Source organism: Cervus elaphus, chromosome 9 (assembly GCF_910594005.1).
Source record: "Cervus elaphus chromosome 9, mCerEla1.1, whole genome shotgun sequence".
Classification (NCBI taxonomy): domain Eukaryota; kingdom Metazoa; phylum Chordata; class Mammalia; order Artiodactyla; family Cervidae; genus Cervus; species Cervus elaphus.
In genome coordinates, this window is record NC_057823.1 from 95,260,717 (window position 1) to 95,282,003 (window position 21,287).

Sequence of the window (21,287 nt, forward strand, 5' to 3'; positions counted from 1 at the left end):
AGAGCTGACTCACTGGAAAAGACCCTGATGCTGGGAAAGATTGAGGGCAGGAGGAGGAGGGGATGACAGAGGATGAGATGGTTGGATGGCATCACTGACTCGATGGACATGGGTTTGGGTGGACTCTGGGAGTTGGTGATGGACAGGGAGGCCTGGCGTGATGCAGTTCATGGGGTCGCAAAGAGTAGGACACGACTGAGTGACTGAACTGCACTGAACTGAACCAAGCATTGCCAATGCACCTGATATCCTTTCTCCATCTTTTTTCTATCCCTCTTACCCTCCCTTTTTGTTGTTGTTCAGTTGCTCAGCCATGTTCAACTCTTTGTGACCGCATGGACTGCAGCATGCCAAGCTTCCCTGTCCTTCAGTATCTCTTGGAATTTGCTCAAACTCACGTTCATTGAATCAATGATGCCATCCAACCATCTCATCCTCTGTCATCTCCTTCTTCTCCTTCCTTCAGTCTTTTCCAAGGAGTAGGCTCTTTGCATCAGTGGCCAAAGTATTGGAGCTTCAGCTTCAGCACCAGTCCTTCCAATGAATAAGAAGGGCTGATATTTCCTTTAGGATTGACTGGTTTGATCTCATTGATGTCCAAGGGACTCTCAAGAGTCTTCTCCAGCACCACAGTTTGAAAGCATCAGTTCTTCGGCACTCAGTCTTCTTTATGGTCCAACTCTCACATGTGTACATGACTACTGGAAAAACCATAGCTTTGACTCTACAGACCTTTGTTGGCAAAGTGATGTCTCTGCTTTTTCATTCACTGTCTAAGTTTGTCATAGCTTTTCTTCCATGGAGAAAACATCTTTTAATTTCATAGCTGCAGTCACCATCTGCAGTATTTGGGGCCTAAGAAAATAAAGTCCATCTCTGTTTCCTTCTTTTCCCCATCTATTTGCCACAAAGTGATGGGATTAGATGCCATGATCTTAGTGTTTTGAATGTTGGGTCTTAAGCCAGCATTTTCACTGTCCTCTTTCACCTTCATCAAGAGGCTTTTTAGTTCCTCTTTACTTTCTGTCATAACGATGGTGTCTTTAGATGCTTTTCTGAAATTCCCTGCATATCTGAAGATATTGATATTTCTCCCAGCAGTCTTAATTCCAGCTTGTGATTCATCCAACTTAGCATTTTTCATGATGTATTCTGCATGCAAGTTAAAACAGCAGGGTGACAGTATACAGCCTTGATGTACTCCTTTCTTAATTTTGTACCAGTTTGTTGTTCCATGTCTAGTTCTAATTGTTGCTTCTTGTCCTGAATACAGGTTTCTCAGGAGGCAGGTCAGGTGGTCTAGTATTCCCATGTCTTGAAGAATTTTCCACAGCTTGTTGTGATCCACACAGTCAAAGGTTTCAGCACAGTCAATGAAGCAGAAGTAGATGTTTTTCTGAAATTCCTTTGCTTTTTCTATGATGCAGCATGTGTTGGCAGTTTGATCTCTGGTTCCTGTGCCTTTTCTAAATCAAGCTTGTACATTTGGAAGTTCTCCATTCATGTACTATTGATGCTTAGCTTGAAGGATTTTGCACACTACCTTGCTTATATATGAGATGAGTGCAATTGTGTGGTATTTTGAACATCCTTTGTCATTGCCTTCCTTTGGGTTTGGAATGAAAACTGACCTTTTCCAGTCCTTTGGCAACTGCTCAGTTTTCCAAATTTTCTGGCATATTGAGTGCAGCACTTTCACAGCATCATTTCTTAGGATTTAAAATAGCTCAGCTGGAATTCCATCACCTCCACTGGTTTTGTTTGTAGTAATGCCTTCTAAAGCCCACTTGACTTCAGACTCAGGATGTCTGGCTCTAGATGAATGACCATGCCTTTCTGGTTATCTTGGTCTTTAAGACCTTTTTTGTATACTTCTTCAGTGTATTCTTACCACCTCTTAACCTCTTCTGCTTCTGTTAGGTTGTTGCTGTTTCTGTCCTTTATTGTGCCCATCTTTGCATGGAATGTTCCCTTGGTATTTCTAATTTTCTTGAAGAGATCTCTAGTCTTTCCCATTCTATTGTTTTCCTGTATTTCTTTGCATTGATCACTGAAGAAGGCTTTCTTATCTCTCCTTGCTATTCTTTGGAACTCTGCATTCAGATCACTCTATCTTTCTTTTTCTCCATTGCCTTTAGCTTCTCTCCTTTTCTCAGCTGTTTCTTATTCCTCCTCAAACAACCATTTTTGCTTTTTGCATTTCTTTTTCTTGGGCATGGTTTTGATCACTGCCTCCTGTGCAGTATTACAAACCTCCATCCCTAGTTCTTCAGGCTCTCTGTCTATCACAGCTGATCCCTTGAATCCCTTTGTTATTTCCACTATATAATCATAAGGGATTTGATTTAGGTCATACCTGAATGGTCTAGTGGTTTTCCCTACTTTCTTCAATTTGAGTCTGAGTTTTGCAATAAGAAGCTCATGATCTGAGCCACTGTCAGATCCCAGTCTTGTTTTTGCTGACTGTATTGAGCTTCTCCATCCTTGGCTGCAAATAGTGCAATCAGTCTGATTTTGGTATTGACCATCTGGCTATGTCCATGTGTAGAATCATCTTTTGTGTTGTTTGAAGAGGTTGTTTGCTATGACCAGTGCATTCTCTTGGCAAAACTGTTAGCTTTTTCCCTGCTTCATGTTGTACTCTAAGGTCAAACTTGCCTGTTGCTCCTGGTTGGGAAGTATTCCCATAAATATTTTGAGGGTATTACTCTATATATCTATGTCTATGAACATAAATAGAATTGTTGTTTTTTTAAATTTCACATATGTAGAATTATATGTACCATTTCCAGTTTCACATTGGTCCTGTCTCTTTGGTAACGTTTCTGAAATTTTCCCATGTACCTCCAATTCATTCTTTTCAGCAGTTGCATATAGTATTCCATTCTATGAATAAGCCACTGTCTATTTCATCTAGTTCTTATTTATGGACATTTAGATTATTGTCCATTTTTCCCTGTTTCAAACAATGCAAGAAAAAACATCTTTGTATAGTTCTCCTTGGCCACAAGTATGGTAATTTCTCTAGGTCTGAAGGTTATACCTAGATGTTTAATTAATGTCTTGTGTACATTTTCAGCTTTTCTAGGTATTATCATAATTTTTCTCCAAGTTAATTGTACCAATTTTTTCTTTCATAAGCAATACATAAATTCTCTTTTTCCACAAACTTTCCAACTATTGGTATTATCAACTTTTGTATTGTTCTTCTCCATATCCTATACCACTGGTATGTAATGATTTCTCCTTGTTTTAGTTTAATCCTGGTAAGTTTGCTTATCTTTTCTGGTATTTATTGATCATTGAGATATCTTCTTCCACAAATTAACTGATTATATTGTTTGCTTGATTTGTTTTTTCTATTAAACTTTTTTGCATTTTTCTTATTGTTTATAGAAATTCCATGTATATTATAGATACTTTAGCAATTGTATACTTTGCAAATATCTTCTCCCATAATGTCTCTTGCCTCAGCCTTGCTTATGGTGACTTTTTTGATACAGAAGATTTTGATTGTAATGTGCAAGATGATTTATCAGTATTTTCCCTTACATTTTATAGTGATCTGCCTTTCAAGAATTCTGCCCTAGACTGATATCATAAATATATTCACCCATATATTTTTCTAAAAACTTAAAGCTTTGCATTTCACAGACAGCTCTTATATTCATTTGAACTTACTTTTGTGGATGATGAGAAATATAGAGATTTATTTTTATCTTTTCCTTATGGAAACCAGTTTTCCCAGTGCCACCTACAAAATAATCCATATTTAAACCTTTGATTTTTAAGAATTTGCTTTTTATTTTCTATCAAATTTGTATATGTACAAAGTATAGGTATTCAAGAAATCTACAGTCTTTTTAAAAAATGAAAGTTCCTTGCTATTACACTTCTTACCACTTCCCTGCCCTTAGATACAAACACTATTTTACTCTTTATAAAATTAACAAAACCCATTTTATCTCTTAATAATATGCTTGTGTTTTCAATTCCTAATTTTTCATTTTGGGAATTAATTTTTTAATTTTGGAAGGTGAGGGTTCTTCCCTGTTTCTATTCTTGTAAAGTAGTGTAATTGAATTGTATTATTGTTCTATTCCAGATTTAAATTATTTTAACATGTAAACTCTGTGTATAAATGAACTATGTACTGCAAGAATTACTTTTCCTTTTCTGCATATTTTTGGTATGTTTTTCCTGGAATTAGTGTCTTATTCATATTTTTTCCTACGTTCTTATCATAATTCTACTCAACTTTTCTCTAATTTATATAAATCTCCTCTCATGTTTAAACACTTACATTTTCTGACAGTATCATCTTAAATTTTTTTATTGAGATATAATTCACATTACATTTTATTAGTTTCAAATATAACATGCTAACTTTATATTTGTATATATTACTAAATGGTCACCACAATAAGGCCAGTATACATCTGTTGCAACACATAGTTGCAATTTTTTTTCTTGTTTGCTAATGGAGTATTTATTAAACCAAAATTACAATAATACTATGTCAGGAGAGTAAAAACAGAAAGGCACCCTCATCTTCCAAAGCTTGAAGCTAAAGAATAATGCCTGAACACAAGCATTTTATTAAGAGATAAATTTGTTCTTAAGTTTATAGAGAGTGAAAGAGTATTTGGAAGCACCTGATGTGTGTTTGCCATCTTTTTCTTGCCTGGGAGAGCTGGGCTGGAGGCACTCAGAAGGCATTAGTGAGGAGAGAGGTCAGTAAGTGGGAGGAGCTGATAATTCGGAAGACCAAGGATACACACATTTCCTGTGAACCAGGTGAAGGTAGCCAGGCTTGCATTGCCTTCCAGGCAGACTTTCTCAGGAGCTTCCTTCTAGGCAAGGAGCCCCCAGTGACAGGAGAGGATGGGTGTGCTTTGAGGGTCAAGATATGAGAGGTATACAAGAAATCAACTGTAGAGTGAATTTTTGCCATGTGGAGGCTCCAAGGTAGCCGGCGGCCCCTCAGATGACTCTGATGCTTACTTGTGAGTGCCCACCACCCACAAGACACCCATGGTCAGATTTCAACAACACCATGGAGGGTCCATTGGAGATGTTCACAGTCATAACGAGTTTGCCACACAAAGAACCACTTTGTAAATACTCCTGGAGGAAATACTCAAATAAGACAAAAAAAAAAAAACAAATAACAAAAAACTCTAGGAGATACAGCCAAAGATATAAGAAATAAAGATGAGTAAATAGATGTACTAAATTTTATTTGTCCAAAAATTTATCAGGAGGTGAAAGGGAAGAAAACAAAACAAGAAAGCTTTCTAACATTCTAGAACTACAATTCTAGATATTATTAGGATAGAGAAGAGAAATAAAGATGAAAGGGATGTAAATGTGCCTTAATATAGCCTCAAAACCTGCAGAGCATCATGACTAAGTAAGGCTTTTTTTGTTTAACCACCAGAAGTATATTTTAATATCAGAAAATTTCAGTGAATTACTGGTAATATTAAAAATAAAAACCATATATTTACATCAAGAGATGTAGGAAAAGTATTTGATAATAGCAGTCAGTGAGTGGAGTGAGTATAGTGGTGAGCTGCAAATGTCGTAACAAAGTACCTACTTCTCTGATGGTTGATGGCCTTCCTATAGACAACTCTCGAGTGAGCAGTAGAGAATCATCACTTTAAATGAACGTAGAGATTCTTTGTTTTGTCTTAGATCATGTTCTCTAGAAGCAGAAACTGAGTGTAGGGTTCAGGGGCAAACAACCTTTCGAGGAATGCTCTTCAGAAGAAGTCAGTAAGTTTAAGGATAAGGAAGGTGGAAAAGCAGAACAAGGATGTGATTTCGGGTAAAAGTCTAGCCTTAGTACGATATATGAGGGAGACGTCTGCCGTGTAACCTGTAATCCTCTCTCAGAGGCTCTTGAGAATATTCTGGGAGCCATTCATCGACCACCTGCACAACGGCTGAGAGACGGATGTGCAAGCCCAGTAAATGAGATGGAACAGGGTTGGGGGCAACACCTAACTTCTGCCACACTGATTTATATCTCAGACTAGAAATTCTAGTTTCTGAATCATGATCCTGTTTTATACTTCAAGTGATTGTAATATTTTTCTGTATCCTAAGTGTGCTCAGAAAAAGCGTGAGATTGCATTTCCATCTGGAGCAGAGGAAGATGTCCCCAGACTCAAAAGGACAGAGGAGTACAGAATACAGAAGCAAAATGAATTTTTATGACTATACTTCATGAGTCCTACATGCTCAGTAGGCCACATGTGTGTATACACACATATATCATGCATATATGCATATGTTTATGTATTTTATCATATTTCATATCATACATACAACACATATGCACACCTATATCTTTCACCTACTATCTCTTGTTTTATAGCTCAGAGAAGAATATTACATTCTTTCAAAGATCTTGAAAGTAGCCACTGTTAACATCACTATTGTACAACACTAAAATATATGTGGCTATTATTTCTATAGCAATAGTACAGATGATACTCATATTTTCTTGTCAGCATTCTACTTCTTTGAAACAGAGAAAGTTGAAAAGAGGGCATTTCTTTTTCTGCCAAAGATCTGGAAACACTTTGTCCCTGGAGCGGACTTCCAGCCAAATGAGGATCTCCATAGGAATGGAAGAAATCACACGCTCTGCTCCAGGATCCTGTGTTTGCCAGGTCACATTGCTTTACTTTGGATTTCTACCATCTGAGCGAGGGTCAGTCCAAAGGCCCGGGACCCACCGTGGTGCAGCCAACTGCTATGTGTTGCCAGGGCAGCGTGTCCTCTTGTGTCTTGGCCAGGTAAGGATCTGAAGATGAGATGTTTGCATCCCTGGCGCCTCCCATTTTGTGCCAAACCAGGACTGCGTTGCAAGAGATCTCCTTGCCAATTTTCCTTTATTAAAAAGATACTCCTTTCCATGCCCAAGAATAACATTATGGAAAAGGATAACCATTTAACTATGTTTGACCATGGTCCTGAGGAATTCGGCAGGATCCCACAGAGTTCCAAAGTATGCATTTTTTCAATTCACAGGCAAAGGATGAACGATATATCCATGACATGAGAATAGAAAATGTATAATTCTTTAGAAGGCTTAACAATGTCACCATAGTGCCAAGCGTCCATATTTTGAGCGTTGTCATTCACCATGGCCATATACATATGTGTATGTAAGTGTGCTTGCGTTACGTTTTGAGCGGTGATAGAATATACTTCTTTGGAAGCTGTAAAAGCTGGGCTGCCATTCAGAATTTGGCATTTCATTTTGCTATATGGAAAGACATTTAGCACGTGGTTTGACACCCAGCATTTGGGAGTTCATCCAAGTTCAGTGGTCCTAGACGGTTAACATCGTCTTACAGAGTTTAGATATCCCTGCTAGCATTCAGAATCTCCAGCCACACACTGCACCATTATGTTAAAGCACATCTTTTAGTGCCAGACAACAGGCAAATACTAGTGAAGTTCCAGGTAGAGGCATGTTTATTTGTTTTCTGTGGTTCAGAAACCATTTCCTTTTGCTTGAATAAGACAGTGTCTAAAAGCAATTTCCTTTCTCTTTCCATGGCTCCTTGAAACGGTGAATTATTAAAATGATCAGGCTGCTGGTATGATAGTGAATGAGAGGTGATCTCACATTGGAGGAGGTACTGAGCACAGGGAAAATTTGAAAAAGTAATGTAAATCCCTTTTAAGAGACCCAAAGGTGAGATTTTTTTGTTGCTGGCAGCTCCTCTGTCATCCGTGATCCACACACACACACGCCTTGGTTCCAATCCTGCAGAGAAAAGATGGTGCGTCTCAGGATGACATTCTGTCTTTTAGCCCATGTCACTGTTCAGAAGAGGGCATGAATATGAAACCCTTTTGGCTTGAGCTGAGACATCCACGTTTTCCACTTTTGAAGAAACATTTCTGGTCTGTAGGCCTTTGGACTCAGACTGAATTACACCACTAGCATTCTGAGTTCTCCTGTTTGCAGATGGCAGACCATGGACCTGTTCAGCCTTCACAATCATATGAGACAATTCCTATACTAAATCTCCATGTATACATCCTATTGGCTCTGTTTCTCTGGAGAATATTGCCTAATACAAGGAGGATGTCTAATATCATAGAAAAGAAGAAAGGGTTCTGGATGGATATGAAGAGCAGATGTTCACCTTAGCTTCTCTGTCTCTAACGTCAGCACCAGAATATTTTATTTTATTCTTTGTCAGCTGAGAAGCAAAACACATTTTCTACACTGAGAGAGAAAAATCTCCTGTACTATAAGTTCTGTAAAATATAGTCAGGGTAACATTTTGTGATGTATGTCTAAATATGACAGAAGTCTGAATATTAAGCTACACTCCTATTTCCCCAGTGAGATGCAAATGTATGAATGTAACCCCTTGGAGTTGTGCAGTGTATAACTTGAACAGCCTTATCAGGCATCCCTAGATGCTATCAGTGGAAATATTACCCCAAGTATCAATCAACCATTGGTGTAATACTAGGAAGAGTTTTAATTTTCTGTGACTCTTGTAGGTGAATATTCACAGTCACTGCAACCTAACCATACATTGTATTTTTTAAAATTCTTTTTAAATAGCCACCCATCAATGCTTAAGTGAAACCCAACACTTGTCACTGTGAGGTTATCATGACCTTAGGAATATTTGCTAAATCTGTTCTTTTAAAAACCACTGATTTTACCAGATTAGTGCTTTCCAACCTTGGCTGTTGCCCCTTAGAATCACCTGAAGGATCTTAAAGAAGAAAAAGGATTGCAAGGTCTCCTTGTCTATTGATTTATCAGACTATCTAAGAAGTAGGGCTTGATCTCTGTCCTTTTTAAAAAAAATGTAAGTTTCATCAGATTGACCTCTGCAAGCAATTAAAATTAGCATTGATTAAGGTCTTTGTTGGCTAATTGATCTTCTATTTAAAAAATAGTCAAACACAGAGTGTGAGAAATTTCATAAAGACTCAAATATGAAGTGGTGTGTTTTTTTGCGTTATATACAGGTACACATAAGACAGGTTTTCTCAGTTATCTTTGTTGTCTGAAAATGCAAAACTCTGTGCATCTCCTTAGTCATGGATACTTGGACACACTCCCAAGAGGAGCCCAAGCTCCCTGTCCTTCCCACCTCCCTGACATTTTAGCTGGCAGGACTTAGGCTGCTGTTTGAATCCTGCGGTTCATCTTTGCTGCGGAACAGTCTTAGTGTCATGTTCATCTTGTCCAGACTTCAGCTTACACTGTTTAACAATTGAATGAAATCTATTGGGCTCAGCCCTGTCCTAGGACACTCCATGGACGCTGCCAGTCTTAAATGTGCAGAATTAGCCTTCTCCCAGGCAAGTGTATCTTGCTTGTCCAGTGTCATAAACCCACAGTGAACCTGTGTCAATTTAACTCAGTTCCTGTCTCAAATAACTTCACAGATGGTCAGTTGCATAGTTTATTTTCATGGTCAGATCAGCGGTTTCAGTTACAGAAACCTGATTGTCAAAATATGTGTGTCCCCTAGCCCTTCTCTTCAGCCATTGTTTAGGAGGTGCCGTTTTTCCTCTAATGAGATGTGATGCACCAGTTTAGAGGTAGAATTTGCACTGCCTGTGGGGAGGGATATGAGTCGTGAAGGGTCACTTTCTGCAGCTGATCACTACTAGTTCTAAAAGGCATGAACTTAGTGTCTCACTAAGAAGAAATGGAGAGAACAAGCAGGGGGTGGAAATAAAGGAAAGCACAGTATCCTTACAGAATTGTTTTGGTGTAGTGGATGAAGGGAGGAAAGATAAAGTTAATCCACTCATTACCCCCAGGGACTGTGTCCTCCCAGAATGATTATTGCCTGGATCATTACCTCCCTTCTCATTCTAATCCTAAATTGAATCCTCAGGGATATTCAAGCACCCCAAGCCTTTTACAAACTCTAAGGTGCTAATAGTCAGGTCTCTGCGTGCATGTGTGCTTAGGTGCCTCAGTCGTGTCCAACTCTGTGAGACCCCATGGACTGTAGCCCACCAGGCTCCTCTATCCATGGAAGTCTCCAGGCAAGGATACTGGAGTGGGTTGCCATGCCCTCCCTCCTCCAGGGGAACGTACCGACCCAGGGATCGAACCCTCATCTCTTACATCTCCTGCATTGGCAGGTGGGTTCTTTACCACTAGCACCACCTGAGAAGCCCATTCAGGTCTCTTGTTGCCCACATAGCACTCCTACAACACCACACTCCTACGTGTATCCATGCATGCATTCTAAGTTGTTTCCATCATATCTGACTCTTTGCGACCCTATGGACTGTAGCCCACCAGGCTCCTCTGTCTGTGGGATTCTCCAGGCAAGAATACTGGAGTGGGTTGCCATGCCCTCGTCCAGGGGATCTTCCCAAACCAGGGATCAAACCCACATCTCCTCTGTCTCCTGCATTTGGCCGGCAGGTTCTTCACCATGGCGCCACCTGAGTTAATCTTTTGCTGACTTCCCCTGTTGAGGGGGCAGGTGGCTCTGTCCTGGGGCTCCCAAGGATTGCTTCCAAGAAGCCAAGCCTTTCATGGGAGGCAGTGTGGTAGAGTGGAAAGAAGCCAGGCTTGGAAGCCTGATAGATCTGCAGCTTCCTGGTTGTGAGTGGACAAAGTAGTAGAATTAAAATTAATTTAATACTCATTGCATTAAGCTGGGCTACTTTAAAATGGAACTCTCTATGTTAACATTCAGTAGTAACAGCTCATTCTTTCTTGTTCTAAGATGCTTTAAAAACTCTCTAGACAGTTTTTAGTTACCATGGGAAGCTGGCCTACAGAAATATTTTCTAGGCCTTTTAAGCAATGACAAGATAGTAGCTTTGTCTCAAAGGTCAGGAAGGGTCAATGGATGGATGCTGTGGATAACTCCTATAGAGTAATCTTCCTTCACTTCCCCTCTGGACTCAAAGAACAAATATTAAAAGAATCAATAGAGTATTTTATAGAAGAATGAGCCCCTAAAGTTACAGGCAGGATATGGACTGTGTTGTGACTTTGAAAACGCCATGTTTCGCCCTGGTAACCAATATCGTTAGCTTTACAGTCCTCAGAGCGTAAATCCAGGGATTTTTCCTAAGTTTGTTTCTCTGAAAATTTCTGATTTGTCTAAAGTGGGAAAGGCTCTTGCATTTTTAAAAAATATTTATTTATTTGGATGTGCCAGGTCTTAGCTGTGGCATGTGGTGTCTTGTAGTCGCTATGTGGGATATTTTAGTTGTTGTGTGTGAGCTCTTAGTTGCCGCATATGGCTCTAGTTCCCTGCTGCTGCTGCTAAGTCGCTTTAGTCATGCCCAACTCTGTGCGACCCCATAGACGGCAGCCCACCAGGCTCCTCTGTCCATGGGATTTTCCAGGCAAGGGTACTGGAGTGGGTTGCCATTTCCTTCTCCAGGGGATCTTCCCGACCCAGGAATTGAACCCAGGTCTCCCGCATTGCAGGCAGAGGCTTTACCGTCTGAGCCACTAGAGAAGTCCCAGAAGTGGGAGCTTGCTGGCAGAAGTGTGGGGAATTCTCTCAGACACACTCTTTTTCTATTTCCCACCATCTTGACCAGATCTTCTCTCTGTCCATATTCCAATCTCATAATTTGAAAAGAAAAAAGAAAACGTTGTTCCAGTTCATTCTGGCTTGGAATAGGCCCAGTATTTACAAAGAGTCATTTCTATGGCAGTATCAAAGTACTCAATTTCCATTCCTTATTATAAACAGGAAAATCTCTCCTTCGAGTGACCCTTTAGACCTGTATTTATCCAAGGTGTGAGATCGATGTGAAATGAACCCATGAAGAAAGTGGTTGGGAAGAACCAAAAAGCAGGCCCTGGAGTTCTTTCCTGGATGTTAAGGGATTCCATGTAACCTAAGCTATATTTGTTGAATATAGGAATTATAGAAAGCAATTTAGATAAGGAAACTGAAACTTTATATACTTCTGTTCTAGATTCTAATGAAAGCTCAGACACATCTAATAAAATAAAAACACATTTTTTGTATAGACAGTGGCACTTTTCTAAGAAATTTTAAAAATTCAAATAACTAGGGAATTTGCTAGATTAGTATTTAAAGAGCAATAATTTCTGTTGTCTCCTTAAAATTCATTCTATTTCTGCATTGTTTTATAATCTTAAAATATTTTTAAAAATATTTTCTATAGTGCTAGAAGCAGAAGACGTTTTTTATGGTGGGGTTTTTGAGTAATAATTCTGGTTTTAATACTTTTCAAAATACTGAAGATAATAAAATGAAAAATAAATATATTAAACTTAAAATTTTTTCTCTTTTTAAAAAGCTGTTTTGAGTTTCAGATGGGATTTCAGTCTTTCCTATTTTGTGGGAAAGGTTTTGGCTTTTAAATTGCACAGCATATCTGTCAAGGGCAAGCAAATCTTGGAAGCATGTTGTCCTAATGCTATAAATTTTCTTATATATCTTCAAATATTTTGGAGAAATCTACAGGAGACAAAGGATTGTTTTTTTTTTTTTTTTTCTCTTCCCTTTTTGGGAAGTAAAAAGTACTGTTGAACATGGAGTTTCATAATAATTGCATAATTATTTTTGTTTTCTTACCAATGCCAGCATGCTACTGGTAAAGTACAACAGTACTTAAAAGAGTTCATCTGAGAACTGAATTCTAGCCACTTAAAAAATATTTCCTGCAGCCTTCTCTCTGCTTTGAGAAAGCTATTTCAAAATTTTCTGAGTAGTGACACAGCTGCACAGAATGATCTGGTAAAATAGTAATTATATATTTATAACTCCAAAGTCAATGTAATAAAATAATAAACTTCTGCATTGTTTTAGAACCTTAAAATATTTGTGTGTGCGTATGTGTGTGAGCTGCCTCGTTTTCCAAAAACCTGGGAAACTTTGGGTATATGACTAATTACAAGGACAAGTAAAGTCCTATAAGTACATGGAGTCAAGAAAGAAAATTCTTTGGCAAATTCCATTTGTGTGGCTTAGGAAGAGTTGGATTCCCGTGCCTTGGTTTCTCTATTAAAAACACGGATAAAGAGGTGATTGGCTGTTAAAGACCAACGTTCAAAGTTCTCAGAGTTGAGCTTTCCTTCTGAATTTGCAACTCAATGAGAATGAGGAAGTCTGGGAGGTAAGGAGTACAGTGTAGAGTGAAGGCTGCTGAGGTTTTCTTTTGGGTGACCTGGTTGACGAGCAGACCGTTTCCCTCACATGTGGTCTGAGCGGTCTTGCAGTCCGTACCTGGGACTGCAAAGCCCATGTGTGGTAAGGAATTTTTCATTTCAAGTGTCATGTTCTTATTCATTCATTTTTATTTATTTGCTTGTGTCAGGTCAGATCTTAGTTGCAGCAAGCAGGCTCTTCACGGCAGCCTGAGGGCGTCTCTCTAGCTGTGGCAGGAGCTGCAGCATGTGGCCAAGTGTCACGTTCTATTCTTGCTGCTGCCATGCCTCGTTGCTTAATTTTGGAGATCTATAGTATTTCATGTATTTATATTTATATACAAATGCATATAAATAAATACATATATAATATCTTAATCTTAGAGTGTGTCGGGCCTAGTGGGTACTAGTTAGGATTGATAATGTTTTTTTCCCCTTCTGTGTTGTACATATGATATTTTCATGGTGTTTCTGTGGTAAATATTTTCCTCAGTGTATTTGAAATTTGCTTCTGTTCAGAGAAGGAGGCCACGGTACCAGAGACAGTATGCTTAGTGGAATGAAAATAGGTTTTAGAGTCAGGAATTCCAACCTGGCTTTAATAAATATCCTTGGATAAGTTATTTAAACTTCCTGACTCTCAGATTTCTCATCTGAAAATTGGAAATAAAAATGCAAAATTCTCAGTTTTGTCGGGAGACAAATGAGATGAAAAAAGATGCCTAATGTGGTTCTTGGCATACAAATGATTTATTTTATAATTTCTGTTTTTAATAGAGGCAAAACTCTGCTATCTACTTTCATTTAAAACTTTCTTTGAAAATTTTTTGAAAAATTGAGTTGACTAAATGGCATGATCAAAATGGGTTAAGCTACCCATTTTTTTTTTTTTAATGTAGATAGCATTAGGGATTTTTTTCACCTCTCAAGCATTGGTTTAATTTTTATCAGAATACTTGGTATTTTAGACATGTGTGAAAGAAATATAACCTACATTTTTTCTGCAACTTAATTTTAGCTATGCCTTCATTGTGGTGTTTGAGCTTCTGCCCACCTTTCCAGGGTTACATACAGGTCTGGGGGGCTTATACAATACCAGGGCACAGGGATGGGGGTGGACAGATTTTCCCTTAGTTTTTAGTACACACCAGTCACTGCTGGAAATTCTTGGACAAAGATCGGGAAAAACGCCCTTCTCCTTGCCAAGTCCTTAGTTAGTTGGATGTTTTCATAGAGCAATAAGTGAAAGTTTCAGGGTTTTAAGAAACAGACATTAATCTGAAGGGTTTTTATAGCAATGCCCCTTTTATTTTCCATTCAAAATAATATTAAATAAAAATCAGATATTATCCATGCCAGTTTCTCATTGCTTTACTCATGCGGTTTCATTTTTATTTCTTTGGTCTCAGCCACAAAGGTGAAGCTTCCCATATGCACCTGATGCCTTCTATTTGGAAGACAGACCAGAAGAAGTTTATTCAGAGTCCAGTTCAAAGAGTGCAACATAACTCATTGTTTGCTTTTGAAAATGAAGTGAACTGCCTACCTTTTTTTATATCTGAGCTGACTGACAGGGATGACATTTAATTAGAATGTTTTCTTTTTCATTTGAGGCAAGCCTCTTTTATTCCCTAGTGGAAATATTACAAAGTAGCAAGCTGTAGTAGCCAGCCTCCAAGATGGTTCCTAATGAGCCATGTCGTAATATTTTTCAGCTTGGCTAATCCTCTGCTGCAATCAGTAGGCTTGACCTGTGTAACCGATGGAATCCTAGAGTAAATGACAAGTGTGCAACTTCTGAAGCTTGGTCGTAAAAGCCACATTGTGGTTTCTACCTTGCCTTCTCTCAGGTCTCTCTCCTGAGGGAAGCCAGTTTCCTCACTTTGGAAGAATCCTCAAGCAACTCCGTGGGGACTAGTTAGGCCCTCCTGCTAAGAGCCAAGGTGACCTTGCTAGTCTTGTGAGTGAGCTGTTTGGAAGTAGATCTTTCAGACTCAGTTCAGCTGTCAGATGAAGTTGCCGCTGACATTTTGATTCAGGAGAGAGCCTGAGCCAAAAATGACACAGTTGAGTCACTCTCAAATTTGTGACCAACAGAAGCTGTATGAGATAATACAGAGTCATTGTAATTTAAGCCAGTAAGTTTTGGAGTAATTTGTTACTCAGCGATGGACAACCAATACACACAGCGTGTTAGTATACTGACATACTTTGTATCTGAGTGGATAGGAAGACTTTGTTGATAGTCCCTGAATTCTTTCCTGTCCCTTTATAAAATATATACATTATCTTTTGCAAATGAATGGCTCAAGTTTTGTGGTTCTGCACTCTCCAAACAGTAGTCCGTATTTATCAAGTCTTTTTTCTTTTTCCCCAGAAGAGAGCGCATGGCAAATGACTAAAAGTTTTAGTCAGCTGAAGCAAGATAGTCCAAAATTATCGTGTTGGTATCCACATGTCTCTCTCAATTCCTCCAAGTACCACTTTTGGTGGAAGTGGGGAAGTGGGACTCAGGAGAATTTTAACTGTTTCTGTGTGGGGGTGGGAATAAGTATGGGAGATTCTGAACTTTCTATGTTCTTGTCGACTTAGGTCCACCAAGAGTCATGTGATAGTGTTATCCTTATAGGACCTTCCAAAATCTCTACTATTATCATCACCTAGGGGACTCATTTCTGTTTTTATCTGTGTGTGTATTTATGTGTGTGTGTGTATTTATGTGTGTGTGTGTGGTGGGGGTGAATGGAGGTGATAAGTGTTACATCTTCCTGTTTCTTTCAAATTTTTTTCTCTATCCCAAATGTTTTCTATTTAAATTTTTAAACATTTGAAAAGTCAGAAAGACTCTTAGATTTTTTTTCTGCTTTTTGCCTTTATTTCACTACCCCTCTTAGGCATCCTCTTTCTTTGAATGAAGTGAAGGAAAGACGGGAACACTGGGAGAAAAAAAGAAACATCTTAACATTTCAAAAATATCCCAACATATTTAAAATAAAGCAGGAGTTTCAAGTTTGCTCTGGATATTACCCTAAAATTATATGTGAATAAAAGTTATCTGAAGGTGGGAATAGACATTAAGAGTGAAATTTAAGGAAAGCTTACAGAGTTCTGAGGGTCCTAGGTGTTTTTGAAAACTTGAAATATCTATTCTAAGGACTCTTCAAATAAAACTTTTACAATAGTATAATTTAGATACATTTTTAATATCACAATAACTATTGAATTCTTTTAAACATTCCACAACTTCAGGCAAGTTAGTTCTCAGTGCTATTTGTTGACTATACAGACTAGTGATCTTACTCAGAAGTATCATCTAGAGAGCTGCTAAAAATGCTCAAGCTCCACCCCAGTGATTCTGATTCAGACTAAATTGCCTCCATTTCACTTAAGGGTGTGGTCATTTTTGTTCTTCAAGGTACTTATTTATGTATTGACTAATAGGTTAATGTTCTCACAAGATGATTGTGTTTAGAATTAATAACAAAGGTAGGAGAAAATGATGACTATTAACTGGGAGAATTTTACCTTTTGGTAGTTTGTCTCAGTTCAGTTTAGTTCAGTCACTCAGTCGTGTCTAACTCTTTGCAACCCCGTGAACGGCAGCATGCCAGGCCTCTCTGTCCATTACCAACTCCCGGAGTCCACCCAAACCCATGTCCATTGAGTCAGTGATGCCATTCAACCATCTCATCTTCTGTTGTCCCCTTCTCCTCCTGCCGTCAACCTTTCTCAGAATCAGGTTCTTTTCGAATGAGTCAGCTCTTCGCATCAGGTGGCCAAAGTATTGGAGTTTCAGCTTCAACCTCAGTCTTTCCAAAGAACACTCAGGACTAATCTCCTTTAGGATGGACTGGCTGGATCTCCTTGCAGTCCAAGGGACTCTCAAGAGTCTTCTCCAACACCACAGTTCAAAAGCATCAATTCTTCGGTGCTCAGCTTTCTTTATAGTCCAACTCTCACATCCATACATGACCACTGGAAAAACCATAGCCTTGACTAGACAGACCTTTGTTGACAAAGTAATGTCTCTGCTTTTTAATATGCTGTCTAGGTTGGTCATAATCTTCCTTCCAAGGAGTAAGCATCTTTTAATTTCATGGCTGCAATCACCATCTGCAGTGATTTTGGAGCCCAGAAAAATAAAGTCAGCCACTGTTTCCACTGTTTCTACTGTTTCCCCATCTATTTGCCATGAAGTGATGGGACCGGATACCATGATCTTAGTTTTCTGAATGTTGAACTTTAAGCCAACTTTTTCACTCTCCTCTTTCCCTTTCATCAAAACGCTCTTTAGTTCTTCTTTACTTTCTGCCATAAGGGTGGTGTCATCTGCATATCTGAGGTTATTGATATTTCTCCCGGCAATCTTGATTCCAGCTTGTGTTTCTTCCAGCCCAGTGTTTCTCATGATGTACTCTGCATGTAAGTTAAATAAGCAGGGTGACAATATACAGCCTTGACGTACTCCTTTTCCTATTTGGAACCAGTCTGTTGTTCCATGTCCAGTTCTAACTGTTGCTTCCTGACCTGCATATAGGTTTCTCAAGAGGCAGATCAGGTAGTCTGGTATTCCCATCTCTTTCAGAATTTTCCACAGTTTATTGTGATCCACACAGTCGAAGGCTTTGGCATAGTCAATAAAGCAGAAATAGATGTTTTTCTGGAACTCTCTTGCTTTTTCAATGATCCAGTGGATGTTGGCAATTTGATCCCTGGTTCCTCTGCCTTTTCTAAAACCAGCTTGAACATCTGGAAGTTCATGGTTCATGTATTGCTGAAGTCTGGCTTGGAGAATTTTGAACATTACTTTACTAGCGTGTGAGATGAGTGCAATTGTGCAGTAGTTTGAGCATTCTTTGGCATTGCCTTTCTTTGGGATTGGAATGAAAACTGACCTTTTCCAGTCCTGTGGCCACTGCTGAGTTTTCCAAATTTGCCGGTATATTGAGTGCAGCACTTTCACAGCATCATCTTTCAGGATTTGAAATAGCTCAACTGGAATTCCATCACCTCCACTAGCTTTGTTCATAGTGATGCTTTCTAAGGCCCACTTGACTTCACATTCCAGAATGTCTGGCTCCAGGTGAGTGATCCCACCATCGTGATTAACTGGGTCATGGAGATCTTTCTTGTACAGTCCTTCTGTGTATTCTTGCCACCTCTTCTTAATATCTTCTGCTTCTGTTAGGTCCCTACCATTTGTGTCCTTTATTGAGCCCATCTTTGCATAGCACTAAATAATTCACAAAGTACTGTCATAAGTCAACGCAGAGGAAGCAAAGTCAGGGGGTGGGAGGCACACAGGATTCTGAGGACACAAGCAGTTCACCCAAAGCCAGTGTACTCCTGGACTGTCCATCACAGGAAAAGGTGATTTTCTTTTTTTGACTAAGCCAGATTGAGTCAGGTTGTCTGACATCTCTTACTGAGAACTGATGGATACAATTCTGTACAAATGGTTGTTGAATTAATGCTGGAGTGAAAGATTCAAGTGTGCGTGGAGGGAGGCGAGCAAACAGTAGCCAACTCCTCCTGACTTTTTCCTTTGTCTGGGAGACATCTCTGCCATGCTGCCCAGTCCCAGTGGCCACTGGCCACGTGGACTGTATAGGCATGCCATCTCAATTTATTATTCTTCCCTTTATTGCACTTCACAGATACCATGCTTCTTGCAAACTCAAGGTTTGTGGCAAGCCTGCATTGTCAGTTGATGGTTAGCAATTTTTTTTTTTTTAAGCAATAAAGTTGTAGTGCCAGTGCAAGAGACACAAGAGATGTGGATTCAATCCCTAGGTTGGGAAGACCCTCTGGAGGAGGAAATGGCAATCCATTTCAATATTCTTGCTTGGAAAATCTCATAGAGGAACTTGGCAGGTTATAGTCCATGGGGTCGCCAGGAGTCAGACATCTGAGCTCACACACATGTTATTTAAATTAAGGTGTGCATATTTTTTAAAAGATATAATGCTGTTGCACACTTAATAGACTGAAGTACAGTGTAAACATAACTTTTGTATGCATCAGGACACCCCAAAATATTCATGTGACTTGCTTTATGGCAATATTCATTTTACTGCAGTGGTCTGGAATCGAACCTCTTCAAGGTATGCCTGTTACATGAATGTTGCTCCCCAGAGGTGGGCAGAAAAGTAGCCTTGAGGGAAGGTGACTGTGGGATAGGAGAGAGCATCTGTGGTTCTTAGTTCTTAAACATGTAGTCCCTGTGGTCACATTTTCCCAAAATGAGCAGGCCCAGTTCTGTAGATTCCTCTTCAGTGATTCCATTCAGTTGTTTCTTCTTCTTCCAGAAAACTCCAGAAGCATATAATTTGGCTATGCTGTTATGACCAACCTAGATAGCATATTAAAAAGCAGAGACATTACTTTGCCAACAAAGGTCTGTCTAATCAAAGCTATGGTTTTTCCAGTAGTCATGTATGGATGTGAGAGTGGGATTATAAACAAAGCTGAACGCCAAAGAATTGATGTTTTTGGGCTGTGGTGTTGGAGAAGACTCTTGGGAGTCCCTTGGACTGCAAGGATATCCAAACAGTCCATCCTAAAGGAAATCAGTCCTGAATATTCATTGGAAGGACTGATGCTGAAGCTGAAAGTCCAATATTTTGACCACCTGATGTGAAGAGCTGACTCCTTAGAAAAGACCCTGAAGCTGGGGAAGATTGAAGTTGGGAGGAGAAGGGGATGACAGAGGATGAGATGGTTGGATGGGGTCACTGACTCAATGGATATGAGTTTGAGTAAACTCTGGGAGTTGGTGGTGGATAGGGAGGCCTGGTGTGCTGCAGTCCATGGGGTTGAAAGAGTTGGACACGACTGAGCAACTGAACTGAAATAGTATTTAGAATATGTGTATTTCTTAAGCTTAGGCATCATTACCACCTACTTGATGCAAAATTTAAGTAAATGTCAGATTATTTTTATTTTAAGTTTCATTCTATTAAAATACTTTTTACTGAATCAATTCATAGTGACTCAGGATTCATACTGTACTGTTTCCTGAAATGTTCAACTGGCTACAACTTAAAAAAATTAGGGAATTCTTGCTTTGTATCCATGCTTGACTTGGGTTAAGTCTTTTCTGTTTTGGAGGGGTTGTTCGGTTTTGTTTCATTTCTGTATCTTGCTCCTTTGTGTACTTACTGAGTGGTTTGAAGAGACACAGGGAAGAAATCTGAGAGAAGAAAACTGGCCTCTTATTACAGTTTTAAAATTTAGCAGTATTCTTCCTCAACATAACTCACTTCAGAAGTTTTCTGGAATTCTGCAAACCCTGTTACTTTTGGCTTTAAAGTGAATGCTTTTGTTTGACTGGTATTGATCCAGTTGAACCAGTTCTCATCCCAGTGCCCAGGAAGTTGAAAAAGATGATTTCTTTTTCCCTATTTACAGAGAATGAGCACATATTGCTATGCACAAGAGGAAATTGCCAGTCTGAAAATTTCCCTTTGTGGTGTCTAATGGAGTAATCCAGGTAAGCAATTTTTGTGGGGTCTGAAAATACTTCATCTTGTAATACTTTTGCAAGTGGCCTGTATAACCAATATGTTCTGTACATTTTACAATGAAAAATCTAAGTCATCAGCCAAGATTGTTAGCTTTTCACTGAACATTTCTAGTCACCAAGTTTTGTAAAGGTCATTCTACTCTACACGGTAGAGGAAGGTACCCACTTCTGCCTTGTGGCCAGCATAGATACATCTCTCCTGGACTTAATCTTCATTGCAATGCTCAATCTCCTTAACATTGCCTTAAGTTTCCAGAAACAGGAGACCCAGGTATAAAATATTTGTCTGCTCATGACATTTTGCCAAAGGCTGTTGGACACATGAGCATCTCTAGAGGAAAGCTTCATCAGTTAATAGGGAAACATTCATCAATACTACCTTTTTTAATTTGTGAAACACTCACTACAAAATGATAAGGTAGTTCTCTAAGTCTGTTTCTATGGTGAATACTGAAGTAAGCAAGCTATAGATAGAACTTTCGAATAAGAGACTCAACTGCACAAATGGATAGAACTTCCTTTTCAGGTAGAAAAAGAATTGTCATCTTGAATAGCCAGATTGAACATAGTGGTGCTTTTTAAATCTCTCTTTTGAGT

General features: G+C 39.1%; 1 long non-coding RNA gene across 6 annotated transcripts in view; it reads left to right on the forward strand.

Moving 5' to 3' along the window:
• The window catches only part of LOC122700630, a 526,773-nt gene that overhangs the window by 218,689 nt on the left and 286,797 nt on the right, over nucleotides 1-21,287 (forward strand). For 5 of the 6 annotated variants that reach the window (XR_006342835.1, XR_006342832.1, XR_006342830.1 and 2 more), the window contains one exon: nucleotides 20,576-20,657. This is a non-coding gene — a long non-coding RNA (uncharacterized LOC122700630). Of the gene's footprint in view, nucleotides 1-5,569; nucleotides 6,810-20,575; nucleotides 20,658-21,287 lie in introns of those variants that run through there. The other variant, XR_006342831.1, reaches the window with a different exon arrangement.